The sequence below is a fragment of the Grus americana genome, chromosome 10 (genome assembly GCF_028858705.1).
Source record: "Grus americana isolate bGruAme1 chromosome 10, bGruAme1.mat, whole genome shotgun sequence".
In the NCBI taxonomy this organism is placed as follows: Eukaryota; Metazoa; Chordata; class Aves; order Gruiformes; family Gruidae; genus Grus; species Grus americana.
This window is the reverse complement of record NC_072861.1, coordinates 9,938,321-9,953,304: the sequence shown is the minus strand read 5'-3', so window position 1 is coordinate 9,953,304 and position 14,984 is coordinate 9,938,321. Positions and strand designations below refer to the sequence as shown.

Genomic DNA, 14,984 nt, shown 5'->3' with positions numbered 1-14,984 from the left:
TCTTCTATTGCACTCCCTGGAATTCTCTCCAAGAGGTGTCTATGCTCATGTAAAGCCAGCTACCTCTACACTATGCACCAACAGCTCTGCAATAATACCAGCTTTTATGCTTCACCTTCCCCTAGAAGGGCATTGTTATTTGCTGAAGTGTCTATTGACTGGCTTTTATCTTTACCAATCTGCATTATTTAGTACTTAGTCTAAGCGCTACTCTCCTGTCCTTGATTGCATTGTCCTTTACCCAGCAGGGATGAATGTCAGATTTTAAATTTTTACAGAGGTTTACACCAAGGGTCTAACTCCTACTAAAAGAGCAGAAAAAAGCTAATCCCATCAACTCTGCACCACACTGGATTGCACGCGGGATCCCATATATCAGGCAAAACTGCTGACTCTAATGGAAGAAGAACCAAGTTAGAGCGCCTCAGGTGGCTTCCACTGGTTGTACTGAGCACCACACACTATATGTGCTATATGAAAAGCACAAAGGAGCCTAAAGACACTTTGTTCTTCCTCATGCAATTTCTCAAGATAGTGTTATGCCCTTCTTCCTCAAAAATCTGTCAACACTGGCATTTGAACAACCAGTAAGTATTAAATCCTACTCCTGTGAGATATGGCATGGTATCTAAGTAACATTCTTCATTAAGTTTCTCTGTGGGACAGCATCTCTGGAGGGTAACGCTGCTCATGCCACATTATGATTTCAGTTTGATACCGGATCTGATGAAACCATAGCTGCAACTTGGCTGTGTCTATTTGACCAAGAAGTGAGGACTAATAGGATCTGCAGAGTAAACCCAAAGACGCTCAGGTCCTGAGATGCACAAAATACACACTTCATAGGATTTTATTTTGTAGTTTAGTCCTGTGGACCATCATCTGAAGTGATAAAAGTTGCATGCTCCACTTCATCATGTGGAGCAAAGAATCGTAGATCGGAACAATCAGGAGATTCATTTCTAAAGCAGAACCAGTCCAAATGAAAACACTATTGCAGGCACATCCTTTGACTTCTTATTCAGAAAAATCTAGGCTTAGCATTCTGTGTACTCTTAACATTTGCCTCCTGAAGAATTTGCATAATTAATAAAATTTCAGATTGCATTTCATCTTTTCAACACTACTGGTTTGGCTAGCCATAGAGCCTCAAGACCTGCTATGATAAATGAAGTGTAATATTTATTCCAATGATTTCACACTTTTTTTTTTTAATCACATTTCCTTGGGTTTAAGGAATGAAATATAAATACTGTGCTAAAAGATACTCTGCATCTTTTAGTGTAATTGACTAGTGGCCTTTAATTTTTGATTCATATGTTGAGGTGCAGAGTAAAGTTCTCCAAAATTGATATAGTAATCAATGAGATGAAGTAACAATCTGATATCATGTAATTTTAATTGATTTATGCTGCAGAGTTACACAAAATCACCTTCACTCAAGATGAGAAATAAAGTAAACATTAAATAAATAACTCCAGTGACACTACCTCTCTGACAGCTGGTATGGTATCAATTGAGGTTTTGCGTTAAAGTTAATAATTCTATCACATTGGTACTTTTTTCAGTTTGCAAGATTGATCTTTCTCAAATAATAGATCTACTGTACTAATGTGAGGGGGAGGTACAGGAAAGGGCGCACAGAACAGGGAAAGACTTGTTACTTCTCATTACTCACTAAGCAACCCATAAAACAGAGAAAGTAACACAAACAGCTAGGTAAGTATACCATTGTTTTGTCCTTTAATTTAAGCCTCACAGAAATTTGACTCTTTTCAGTGTTAATTTTTTCTACAGTTCCCTCTGATAGCCACACTCTCTACAATAATCTGTTTTGATCATCTAATGTGACTGGTTTTTCCTACAATTACAAATTATGTCAGCATAATGCAATTCATTTTTATTATTTCTTACTCAAAAGATGTAATCCCAGGAGACAGTCAGATACTCACTGCTTTAATCACCAATAGAAATAGTAGGAATTATATAAAGATAAATTGAAAGCTTAAATATAAAAATATTTGTGTAAAAAGTCTTTAAAGATCAACTGTTAATTTTAAATATAATGCGATGTTATTTCTTGATTTATATTATGAAAGCAGTAACTAATTTTCTGTGACACTAAATCAAGTAATGTTATATACAATTTGGGATCGTTAAAAATAGCCAATGAAAATTCAAAAGTATTCATGAAGTGAAAAACTGAAATCTTGATCAACAATTCTGAAACCTACAGAGTTATTCTCACAGCTAACCAGACCATTTTTCCAATAAGCAATGCTGATGTCTATTTGCATTTTATGGTTTTAAAACATTCTGTAATCACATTTTCTGCAACAGAATTTGACTGTTTAATCCTAGACATCATAAACTATAATTAGCAGCTAATATTTTGGCAAGAGGGAGTAACATGTCATTTAGTTAAACCTCACATCAGAGAAGGAACCAGTTCTGAAAATAGATAAATTTAATAAACACAATATTGAAATTTATTAGCTATTAGCAAATAGCAAATTAGCAAAAAGATCATTCAGGCTTAGAGGTACTCTGGATCCTCCAGCTAAAGTCCTAGAACTTAAATATATGTAATAAAGACTAGAAGCAAAAACATACCAATTGACATTTTACATTATACACTTGTTTGTTAGTATTACTGTGGAATAATCAAATGACTAATCTCTGAGTAGTTATATTTCTATGTGTCAAGTAAAGAGCTTACTCCCTTCTCCAGTTTATTCATCCTGTGTAAAGCAGCAGCTGTCTCCCAAGATTGAACTCAATACAGAAGCATTTGGAAGTTAAAAAAGAGGAGCAACAGTGGTTAAACATCTTCAGAATTTACTCTTATTTTAATGGTTTCATAAAGTTGAAAATACAACAAAATCAGTCTGTTTGCAAGTTTCACTAAGTTCCTTTCAAGCCACATCTATCTACTTGACCTGCAGTCAGGAATGGGCACAACATTCACGCAGGAGGAGGAAGGAAGAAGGGATGGGGGGAGGTTGCGGGTTTTTGTTGTTGTTTTTTGTTTTAAAAAAGGCAAACTATTCAAAAAAACCAACCACAACACAAAAACAGACCACTATTACTGACTATTTACCTAATCTTCCTAATTACTAAATCAAGAGATGACATTGTTGGCAACTGCTTGATAGCTTATTTCTGTAACCCTCCGCTCAGTCAGGCAAAAATCACAGAGAATGTGTGAAAACAGTTCTAAAAGATTTTTAAAAAATATATTTGAACACCTGCACTTACAGACATCCAAGAGAAAAAGAGAATATTTAGGTAAATATAACCAAAATTCAATTGGATAAAATCCTGACATTTTCATATAAGATAGATGATTTCCCCTTTCCTACTGAGTAGTCTGTGTAACTCAGGTTTATGGTGGTGAAAGTTCAATAAAGACTTCCCTGCATGATTAACAGACTTTGTTTAAAAAACAAGAATACATTTATGTAACACAGCTATTCCTACTGAATCCATTTCAATTTCAGACTTCTTGTTTTTTGAATATGTTCTTATTACAACTCTAAGAACTTAATGTTTGCATGTTTTGGACTCCAAACATCAATATTGGTTCCCTTAATCAGGGATATACACATGTATATCTCATGCTCCTACACATGCAATGGATCAACTACCTCATCTAGTTCAGAACACAGTAGCTCCTAAGCATTCTTCCATCTCTTTTGTTGACTCACTGTAAGTGAACTTGATCAAGATTTTAATGTAAAGTTTCCAAATGAAATCAATTATTTTGAGTTCTTCACACTCCGAGTTCCCAAATGGGGAAGTCAAAACAAAACGGCCATATTCTAAACATTAGCTCGTAGGTCACGTATGTTGGTAGAAAAACTGTTTATTACGGTACCATTCCCTACTAGTGTGTGGTGTTTAACTGCAAATCAAATATGTCATCTATGCATCAGGAGTCAGCTACAACATTGATCCTAAAATGCCACTCTAGAATAACTTTTCCTGTTACACTAAGAATTCCAATATTGCAATTAATGTACCTAGGTATAATGTTTAAGATAAATAAGCCCCTGTAATATAATAGAAGGGGAAGCATTTATGTGCTGATGAGGTACAGAGCAATCTGCTCATATGCTTCTGTGTAATTCTTCCATGCAATCGCTTCTACCTCAGAAGTACAATGTAAAACCCCCAAATTAAATACCATTCATTCAGTGGATTAACTTCACACCGATGATGCGTTAATACTCCCAGAGGACAATACCCTCCTTTACTAGTGTTCATATAGTTTTATAAATCCTTTGAACTAGATCGCTCTGTCCTTCTCTCCTGTGCTACCCCCATTTATTCTTGGCACTAGAATATTTATCTTGATGTTTTGTTTGAATGCTGGGACTCATTTCTGAGTTGCATTGTGGCTATAAACCAGTCACTATCAGGTGCGTGTTGGAAGGAACAATGAGTAGCTCAATCCAGGGCCAGACCACCGTATAGGTTTAAGTGGCACAGCTTCTCCTAGGATAACTCTATCCCACAAGCAGATGAGAACCCCAAGGGATAACCTTAAGTTTTCAAGCATCCTACCTCATACAGTGCATAGTCTCTTCACCAGTATGGGTGATATAAAGAGAATGACATTATAAAACCACTACCAAATGCTTCTGATTCAGGATGTAAAACACTCTAGGGTATGCCTGTAAGCAGATGGACCTGTGCACATATCATCTAAACCTATGGCACCCTGGAGACACTCAAAGGATGGCACTAGCCCACAAGACACTATCTCCTTGAAAGTGTATGGGACAACAAGAACTAAAGACCCACCGAAGTACCCTCTGTGGCAGGTCAGGCTAAATTTAAATAACATTCCATGATACAAATAGGGAAGTCATCGTTTTGTATATACAAGCTCTCAACTGAGAGTTGTTTCACTTGGATTTCAGATCTGGAGTTATAATAGTTAATTTCATGAAGCCACCAGATTACTGTTGAATGGCAGCCAAAACAGTAAATTGAATCTCAGGCAGTATTAAGAAAGAAACAAAGACCAAAACATCATTATGCTGTTCATGGTGGAATCTTAACCCCATCAACTTTTGGTCTCCCTGTCCTCAAAAAGGATAAAATAGAACAATAGAAAGTACAAAGAGGGCTGACAAAGATCAGCAAAGCTATTAAATAGTTTTGTATTAAAATCAACAAGGACTCCTCAGTCTTTAAGACTGAGGGAGAATTTTGATAGAAGTCTGTAAAAATCAAAAGGTGGCATGGAAAATAAAGCATACCAAATGACACAGGCGGATGGCAGGTTCCAAACAAACAAAAGATGTGGTTCTTCACAATATTGAGGAATTACACTAAGGAAGGAAAAAAATAGATGCTTTCTTTGTTTGTAAGACTTCCTTTTTGTTCAACATCTTGAGTAAATCTCAGAGAACACCAAATCAAGTAAGGCATGAGCGAGTTCAACAGGGAATCATAAATCAGTCAAATGAGGAGGATTCCTTTAAAAATAGGTCAGGTTACATTGCAATATTAATCCTCCTCTAAGTACAGGTTGCTTTATGTACGTTCTGTTTTCTTACATTGCAAATGTCTTCAAGTATCATGAATTATTTTATGCAGAATAACATCATATTAGTTCAAACAGCACAGAACTCTTGTTCAACATTGCAAGGTTTTCTCATACTTTATCAAACAATGAAAAAGGAGATATATGTATACACACACACAGAGATACACGCTACATAGGGAGTTACTGATGAAGCAGAATAAATGGGTCACACAGTGGTTTTAAAAGTCTATTACTGTGAAAATACATGCCCACTAATGGGATGTAAAACCAGGTCCTCAGTAAGTAGGTCATGCAGCATTTTTATAGTCTATTAGAATATACACATGCATACTAATGGAATACAAAACTGGATTCTGTAAAAGTAAGAAGATTAGAGACACCAAAAAAATTCTGTGACATGGATGGGGTCTGAGGAGGTTGCTCTATTAGACAGCTGTGTATATTTGTCAGGGATAATCTGTTTCCTGAAATATTTCTGGATCTTTTCTTACAAAGTTGTTTGGAACAGCCTCTAGGGGAATTGTGCTTTTCTGTTAGCTCAGAGCAATAAAAATATAGCTCACTTCTAAAACTGGATGTTAGAAAGTAATTCTACCTCTAGAGAGCATTACTTTAAGCAGTCCAAAGTTTGAGAAAAGGAAGCTAGAAGATGACAGAATAAAACCTAAGCATAAAGTCATATTTAAAGCTATCATTCATTCTCCTGTAGTTTTGTTGACAGACTAATTAAGTTTACTTATAAAACCCACATTGAATTGGCATAATGTATATCTCAAATATATTATATTGTTTTACATCCTTTAAAACTACAGCAATGTGACTAAAATATAAACATCTATCTTCTGTACTTTCATTTAAGAATACAAAATATTTATACAAAATTCTCATTTTAATTTATTTTCTATTCAAATATATTTGAAACCTGCCAGACAAGTTCATCATTTCTACTCCTAACAGTGATTTGTCACAACAAAAATCAAGAGATATTGAAGCAAGAGACTTCTGAGGAATGAGAACACAATCTCACTTTAAGAAGCATATTGTACATCTTGAAAGTGAAAAATGTATTTACCTGACTAGTTTTCAACACTAGGACAAGAATCACAAAAGCAGCCAAATCAGGGAACAAATTTTGGGGAAAAAGCAGCTAAATTTCCTATCATTATTATTTGGGGTTTTTTTTGATCAAATACTGTTTCAGATTGTGTCATCTTAACACTCTTGCATTACCATTAACCATACAGCACAGCTACACAACTGGAACCTAAAATAGTAGTTACATACTTAATATTTCAGTTACTCATCAGAGTGACATCAATGAGGAAAAGCTTCTCAGGAACAGAAAAAGTAGAAGATAAATAATAGTTTTCAACCCCAGAAGTCACTTCGGATTTTCGGGGGGGATAAAATAAAAATGAAAGTTAAGATTGGCTAAAAGGTAAAGGGTGATACTCTCCCAACAGACCATAACAGCCTTCATTCAGTATCCTTTCATTTCTTTCCTTGGCTAATGGAAAAGTGTAGCTAGGATGCAACAAAAAGTAGGCATGAACCAGCACAAATTATAATAAAGAAATCCAATTAAGACCCTCACTGAAAGAATTCAGATGAGAATTCAGCTACATTTTACTTCTTTCAGGGAGAGAAAGTTGGAAAATACTAATATTTCCAAATTATATTATTAATACTGTATGTTTACTGGTGAACAGAGCCATTAGAGTGAGAAATAGCAGCTTTAGTTTTCCACTGTAATGAATAAATTAGCACACTATCTGAAAAATTAAGGTGGCAGTTACATTTTTCTACCGTTAGCTGTTTCTGCTTACAAAATTACATCTTGTTTAGGGTAAATAATTCCACAGTTTCAAGTATTTCCAAGAAGTTTCAAGAAAATAGTTGATTCAATCAACAGGTGCCAAAACAAATGTCTACTTATGATAACAGAAAAATGTTTCATAAATGCTTGTCCCAAACTAATTGCAATGGTTAGACATTATGACAAACTTAAAGATTTACCACTATCTTTGCCAAATGTATTTCTAGATCAGAACTTAGAACTAAAAAAGTTACTCTGATGAGTCTCATGAGACTTCTCCTGCTCCTTGCTATCCCTCAGTTCATAAGCACACATAGTATTTTGTGTCGCAAGCTGGGACTCACACAAGAAAATGTAGCCCTCTAAATAAATAATTCTGTCAGTAAACTACTGATTCTCAAACAACTCCCTCAAGAGATTTATTTTTTACAGTAACACAAACTTTTTGGTGACTATGGGATTCATTTTGCCTCCTGCCACCCCTTCTCCCTGAGGAGAAGGGGGCTCACTCCCACCAGATTAACCCAGCAAAGGATGACTTGCATCACAAAAACAGGTCCCATTTCATTTATCTCCTAGAACTCTCCTCTCCTACATGGAAAATAGAAATAAGGAAATCTTTTTTGGCTTACCAGAGTACAAAAGATGCAGCATAGACAGCTGCCTCCTCCCCTCTGACACCATCTTCTTCAGCTGCTCACCCATCTTCCTGCTGGCAATTGCTCCCCAACACCATTTTCCCCCTCTCTCAGGGCACATCCCAGTTCTACTTGACACATCCCTGTTTTATGGGACACCCCAAGCCAGACCAAATATGGTGATGGGCCTGCTGACACCTTCTCCTGCACCAAATCCCTAATAAGACAGAAAAGATTTCACATTTTAAGCAAAGACTCAGAGACTAGGAACAAGACTCAGTAGTTTTACTGACACCCAGCCCAAAAACTGACCTGCAGCCCTGAATATCTGGCTATTGCTATTGCTGCTGCTGCTGCTACCACCACCTCCACCTCCCCCCCCAGCTGCACCCTACCACTTCCAGAACATTCTTCTCTAGCAGGTGCTGCCCCACCCAGGGAGGCTTCCCTCAGCCCTCTGCCTGCTCTCACCGCTCTCACCGCTCTCACCGCTCTCACCGCTCTCACCGCTCTCACCACCCCCCCCCCACCCACCCCACCCCCCCCACCCCCACCCCCACCCCCACCCCCACCCCCACCCCCACCCCCACCCCCACCCCCACCCCCACCCCCACCCCCACCCCCACCCCCTTGACAGGGCTCCCCTCACCTCAGCACCCTTCAGCCAGACTCCCTGCCACAGCCTCTGACGGGTAGCATAAGACTCACCCCGGAGCCCCTCCCCAGCCCCATGGCCACAGGTGTTTCCCATTTTTGCTTTACTTTAGCCCAACTGTGGGCAATAATTAGACCATCCACCCTCCCTGTCTGTGCTGCACATACTTATCACAACTTCACGTCCAGAGCTAAAGAAAGAGAATCCAAATATATTTGGTTTAGGGCAGGGTCCTATGGTTTTGGGGGTTTTACACTGAGAAGTTTAGCAAGCTCTTTATTGCGATGTAATTATACTGCATGAAATTCACAAAGACATTTAATCACTTGTATTTCTTTAACCTAAAAGAATAGATCTTGTTTCCAATATAGACAATGTCTCCTTGTTCTGATTCATACTCTCTCCCCTGTCATGTGAAAACCATCGTTTCTAGTTAGCAACATCAATTGGGGGGGGGGTTTTGCCTTCCCCCCCCCCCCCCCCCTTTTTTTAAAGCCTGGAAATGAGAGCAAGGAAAGATAATATGCAATATTGCAAGATAATGCAATTGTAAAAGCTCGGTATATGAATGCAAGCAGAAAACATTGAAAACAAAAACCCTCGGATAATGCGGAAAGATTTATATGAAGTCTATATATGCATATTATCAAATAATACTGATCTTGTGATGTAACTTGCAAGATTATCTTGTTTATATTCTAGGATTAGAAAGCACGGCTTTTAAAAACAAAAGCTTTTTTTGGTACCTAGGAATTTTAAAATAAGTTTTAAAAACCCTATGGACCGTTCAGGCACCTATATGATAGTCACCATAAGTAAGTAATTGCCTGTCACTTAATTTTTTTCCACCAGCAAATAACCCTTTAATAATCAAAGGCCCAGCAGTGTTGAGGGAGAAACAGGCTCTAGAGTGAGGAAATTTATAGACTACATCCAAAATGCAAATTATATTGTCAGAATTTACTGACCTGCACCCAGGTTTAGTTCATCAGTTTGAGCTGGTGTCATCACCCATGGGGAAGATTTGCAACGTGCTGTTCATTACAAGTAAGGCAAAAACATTCTGTTCTGCACCCGGATGTGCAGGAGATGGTTTCACTTCTTTTTAGCTTGTGACCCTTACAATTTCCCCTGCAGGTTTGATTTCAATAGAATTCCCACAGTAAACCTCTTCACAAGGGTTCTTGACTTTCAGCAGCTGTAAAAAGTAACTCCTAGAGTTGGCAGAAACAGAAAAGGATGTTTTCATCTAAAACATCCTTCTCATTTCTAATGCCTTCGCTCTGAGCAGCTTGCCTTAGGAATCAAATTACATGAATGTCCATTCAAATATCTCTTTTTAATTTATACTTTGGGTTTGGTCTGACACAAAGATTTGACATGCAAAGAAACACCAATTTTTATGTTACTTCTAGCTCTAAGGAATCCAGAAATAACCAAGGAAAGAATAATACTCAATCAACATGCAAAAAAAAAAAAAAGAATTCAAAATTCACAGTAAGCTATCTGCATAGGCTGCTGCTAAACAGCAGCTTAGGTAATATATGCACAGCATGTCAAATAATGTTAAAATGGCAGCTGTCGATCAGAAAGAAAATTAAGGTTGTCTGAAACCACTACCAAGCTTTTTGCATGGTATTCTGTAGTAACACATGGTTTCCTACTCACTGTGCAGAACTATCTTTCAGTGTGAATTGTGCTATGAAAGAACATAGTACTCTCTTACTCAAAGTACTCTGGAGCCTGGATATACAAATTCTTTTTCACACTGGAGGATTGGAGCAAATTCCTCTAAGAAATAATTTGTATTGAAATCCCACTGAATGACCTTTATGGAGTCATCTTACCCACACCCTGCGAGTTTTTCTGCAAAGTCTGGACAATTTCAAGCAGACATTATAAAGGGCTTTGGTTTTCTTTGTGAACTGTAAGGTTTCTTTCCAGCCTTACACATGCATGGCCCAGAGGTGACCCTGAGGCTCAGTGGCAACAGATGAACAGCACTTAATTCTCACAGGTGCATTTTAGAAACAGAGCAGAAATGTAGCTTGTGTGGAAAAGCTTTGTCAGACTCATTAAGCAATTTAAGGGACTTCTCAAGGAATATAACTCTTCTTGTAATAATATGCTTAAAAACAAGAACTATTATAGATGCACTGCATTACTTTGTAATTCCCCATTTCATAGGCTACCTCAATGGAAAATTGTTAAAAAACTATTAGAAGTTAACTTCTCATCAGATTCTCTCAATGTGAAGTAGCGTTTCCAAGATCCCACGATAACTTATCCTCTACCTCAAAAGTTGTTTCATTAAAGACATTTTTGGTTTAGTTTTGTTTTGATTTTTTGGTCTATCCTGAAAACAATCATCTTTTGGGGCAAATGCCATTATTTAAGTACATATAATGCTAAAACGCCAAGAGTAAGATAAAAGGTAAACACATAAAAGTTAGGTCTGAGAGGACAACATACTGTACAAAATACAAAGAGAAAAAAGCACCCATTTTCATCCCATGCATTTTTTCCAAATTCCCATTCAGGGAATAAATACCAACCAAACTTTTAAGTAGTACCATACTAGCCTTTTTGGGATGTCAAAACTGGGGGAGAGAGAAACTGGGTTTTGGTTTGAGGAAAGGAGTTGGGGTACTTGTTTATTTTGTATTAAATAACATCTGGGAAACACAGAGTTAAATTCCAGGAAATATTCTGTTGGCCTATGAATCTCAAATAATGATCTGAGTTTTTGCAAAAACTGTGAATTCCTGAAAGACTGCTGTATCATTGCAAATACTCATTTCAGCATTTAAATCTCTGAAGTTCTTAGCCAGGAATGATTACATTGCTCATAAATTCAGAATAAATGGTTGTAAGAAAGCAAAATTATGCAAAGGCCAAAATTACTTTTAATAGCAAGATCTCACTGACCTCACTAATTCAATTAACAAGAAATGGTCTGCAGTTCATGTAATTCTAAACAAGGAGGTATTCTACTCAGGTGCCCGTCCATCTGGTTCCTCAGCATGAAAATACTTGCCAAACAGCCCAGTTCATAACAGTCACTCTGTCATGGGAAAATTCCACACATATTATGTGAAATAGAAAGATAACAAGTTCAGAATGTGACAACTCAAATTTACTTTAATAAGTGCAAATGCAGAGCACAAAAACTTGACACATTGTACAAACAAAGCAGACTTCATGCTATGTGCAGCATTGAAAGAACATTCCTCTTTTCCATAGCACACTAAGAAATAAATGAAAACGAAAAGATGTAGACTGACTGCAAAGGAAATTGGTCATGATGGGATTCCTAACACAGAACTGCATCACCTTTTGCTCAAATGAAGAATGAAATATTTTCATGCTGACTTGCCTATAATGTCAAAGAATGATATGGAGAAAGTTAGTAGGAATAATTGCTGTACTCTTCTGGTTACTTCTAGTTGAAATGTTTACAAGTGTGTGTGATTAACAGTAATCTGTCACCATCATCACCTCTCAAAAGACAAAAAGGCACTTCTACCTTCGTATATTATATTGTCAGAAGAAAACAGAAAATCTAAAACTAGCCATTACACCTTACAGAGCCAGAAGCTGCCAAATACTAGAGCAACTGTCAGAGAGGTCCCAGAAGAAAAGCTGGCTGGCCAAGTGGAAAAGATTAGCCTAAAGCAAAAACGTTTCAGCAAAACAAAAGAGTTCATTTCATATTCATTTTCTTATCAACAATGTTGAGGAGTGCAGAGCAGGAAGAAGGCAGAAGGAAAGCTTTTCTCTGAAATAAACAGGAAGGACATTCAAGTCTCGGTGTTGACTGTGTTGTACTTACAGATGTTTCAGTGGATATGTCAAAATAATTTATTTTAATATGAAACCAGAAAAATGTAAAAAATCTCACAAATTTGCAACAAATTTCCAGCAGCTCTGCTTACCATGTTTATCTCTCTCGTGTGCAGCATCAGGACACAGTTCTCCTTTTCTGCTCTATTCACAAATATGCAAGACTACCTATTGTCCAATAAAGTGGAAATTTAAACTGCACTCTGAAAGCACAAGCTGCATTTTAATATGATTACTGTGAACAATACAATAAGGTCAATCATCATGCAACATGGAGAGCTTTTTAAGCAATGAATATAATACAGCGAGATATTCAGATAGGTAACATAGTGCTCTTCACATTCAATCACCTGCATGTTAATCTACAGGAAAGAGAATGACCTTATAAGATGCAATGTAACAGCACAACTCATATTATTGTCCGAGAACATCTCAGTAAACTGAATTCAGACACATACAACACATTTCTGCAGACTTGGCATTACCTGACACAGTCCTTAATCACTGTTTCTAACCCTAAATACAATTAATTATAGTGATATATAAAGTTTATGACTCTTTGGCAGCTTCAGTCCCAGGCAAGAGCAGAATATGAACACAGTGAGGAACCTAGTAAATACCTTTTGTTGGAGTCCTTAAGTCTAAATAAAGAACACAGATTTCGGAATCACCACAAAGCAAAATGGAAAAGAATAACAATTTTCAGTATTTCATCTGTTGATTTTTCATTAGTAATGTTTAAGACCCAAATCATTTAAATATGAATTGCAAGGAAGTGGGATGTGCCAAGAAGTGGAGCTTTTACTTTCATGCTTTAAGATCTGTTTATAGATTAATTTGTTGATCCCAAGTAGATTTAACAGATGGAAGTCTCCAAAGATTTTTTTGTGGCAGCACAAGGAACACATTGAAAACAGTTTGAGGTGCTTCATGTGCTCTCCAACTATATGTGCATAGCTTGTTTCTGCTTTTCCACAGAGATTCAATGAAAGTCTTTAAATATACATCCAGAACTTGTTTCTCAGCCTCTTTTCTTTTCACCAGTTACCAGTAGAAACAGCTGTTATATATATAATCTGGAAACATCCTTACATAGCTTTGAAATTTTTTTCTTAATCTAGCCTGCTCTTATGCTACAGAGATTGATAATAACATATTTAGATACTTATGGTACATTAGTAATAGTATACTGACACACAGAACTCTCCAGTCTGGTTCTAATAACCTCATTCTGGCAACAGAAGTATATCAGTGTTTTCCTGGCTATTTACATCCTTCTCCACTTGCATCAGCAGGCACTGGGTACACATTTAGTTGTACCACCACTCCAACTCCTGCTGCTTTCTCTCTCCATCCCTATCCTTGGTCATTGGATCCTCCTCCTTTGTTTCTAATCTCAGATACTAAACCTTAAAAATATATGGTGGACTGTGTGCTGCTTTCCTTCTCACTCCTGAGCTTTATATTTAATCTCCAATTTGTCTTCACCTTTCCTGTGTAAAAGGATGCTTTTACATGAAAACAAGATTCTGCTCTAATTGGTACTTTTATTTATTGTTTTAGGAGCCAGTGAATTTACTGTTTTTCAGGAGTACCCAAAGATTCCTACATCTGTCCTTATTATAAACTTAGAAACTTCATTTAACTTCTCCCCCAGTTCACCTATCTCAATGTAAAAGTCTTATTGCTCATTGCTAGAAGAAATATTTTCATGTCTTTAAAAACAAAAAAAACAAACAAAAAAAAAAATCAGAGAGAGAGAGAAAGTTAGCTAGTAGCCATACTATAAAAAAAAAAAATCAAAGTGCATTTCCAGAAGGTAGCACAGCAAACATCATTAGCTGGAAAGCATGAGAGTGGCAAGTGCAGCCGATTATTTGCTGCAAATCAACCAGCTGTCCCTCATAAGCAGATTTAGGACTTAAACAAAACTCTCTGAACCACCTTTGATCTAGGGGGTAGTCCAAACAAAGACTGGAACTGTATATTTGACTTCTATCTCTGTGGATTGAATCAAAACCTCTGATGTGAAAGATCAGTAAATTGGGACTTTCCTCGGAGCTGGGAATGGTGATTGTTGTTCCCTAGTATGAACAGGCCAGATCAACCAGCCAAGCTGTAGTGATGCTCTTGCAGAGCAGCTGGCTGCATTCATTCAAAAAGATAATCATAAAGAGTTCAAAAGTGACTTGAGCTCCATTTTGCAAAGTATCGGAAGGAGAATTTAGTCAGATCCTGCCAATTTGAACATTTATCCCTGAATTATCTCAAAACATTTGTTTTAGGTAAATTGACTTAAACATTTATTTAATTGATAACACGAATCTTTGTAAATACCGAGACACTAAGCATTTTTGCAGAAAAGGTAATGGACACTTTAGCCTTCTCTGAATCAGAGAATTTATGCTTCTTCTGTTTAGTAGTGGAACTATATGTCCTCTGTTTCCTCTTAGTTCTAGCCCTTTTGCCTGTTAT

General features: G+C 37.0%; 1 long non-coding RNA gene across 1 annotated transcript in view; it reads right to left on the bottom strand.

Moving 5' to 3' along the window:
* The window catches only part of LOC129210604 (uncharacterized), a 47,063-nt gene extending 37,298 nt beyond the window's left edge, over nucleotides 1-9,765 (bottom strand). Inside the window, exon 1 of the long non-coding RNA XR_008578587.1 lies at nucleotides 9,635-9,765. This is a non-coding gene — a long non-coding RNA (uncharacterized LOC129210604). The remainder of the gene's footprint in view (nucleotides 1-9,634) is intronic.
* Between the last annotated feature and the right edge of the window lie 5,219 nt (nucleotides 9,766-14,984).